Source organism: Penaeus vannamei, chromosome 12 (assembly GCF_042767895.1).
Source record: "Penaeus vannamei isolate JL-2024 chromosome 12, ASM4276789v1, whole genome shotgun sequence".
Classification (NCBI taxonomy): Eukaryota; Metazoa; Arthropoda; class Malacostraca; order Decapoda; family Penaeidae; genus Penaeus; species Penaeus vannamei.
Window position 1 is genome coordinate 26581961 of NC_091560.1, and position 904 is coordinate 26582864.

Consider the following 904-nt stretch of genomic DNA (forward strand, 5'->3'; position numbering starts at 1 on the left):
TATGAATTGGATTCGTGTGTATAATTCAAGACAGAAGCGTTAATTAACCTATTCATGTATGATAAAACTGAGGGTGCTTTCTGCCAACTCATATGTATAATCACATTACGTATGTAGTAATGTTTAGTCAATACAACGACTCGTGTAGTTGAAAGGTTTGTTCATAAAAATTATCAAGAATTAGTTACTTTTTTATATACGAATCGATTGCAAAGAAGTAAAAAATAATAATAAAAAAAAGTACAGCTGGCTCACAATCTTAGAATGGGAATCAGAGTTTTTTTTTTTTTTTTTTTTTTTTTGTTTTACACGAATGAATTGTGTTCATAGAGAGTTGCTTCCCCTTCAGGAATTATCCTCATTGAGGTAGAATGATTCTACAGTCATAGAATGTTTACATTCGAAGGGGTTGGTGATTCCGCTTTAGCTGATTATGAATTATAGGAACAGCTGATTGTATTATATATCGTTTTTAACTCTCTCTCTCTCTCTCTCTCTCTCTCTCTCTCTCTCTCTCTCTCTCTCTCTCTCTCTCTCTCTCTCTCTCTCTCTCTCTCTCTCTCTCTCTCTCTCTCTCTCTCTCTCTCTCTCTCTGTGTGTGTGTGTGTGTGTGTGTGTGTGTGTATGTGTGTGTGTGTGTGTGTGTGTGTGTGTTTGTGTACATATATATATATATATATATATATATATATATATATATATATATATATATATATATATATATATATATATACTTATATGTCTGTGTATGTATCTATATATCTATCTATATCTATCTATCAATTTATCTATCAATATATGTCTGTATATGTGTGTGTATGTGTAAACAGAGAGAGGGAGAGGGAGACTAATTCACCCAACGACTAAATTAATGTCTTAGTAACATGGCAATGTTGTCCATAGA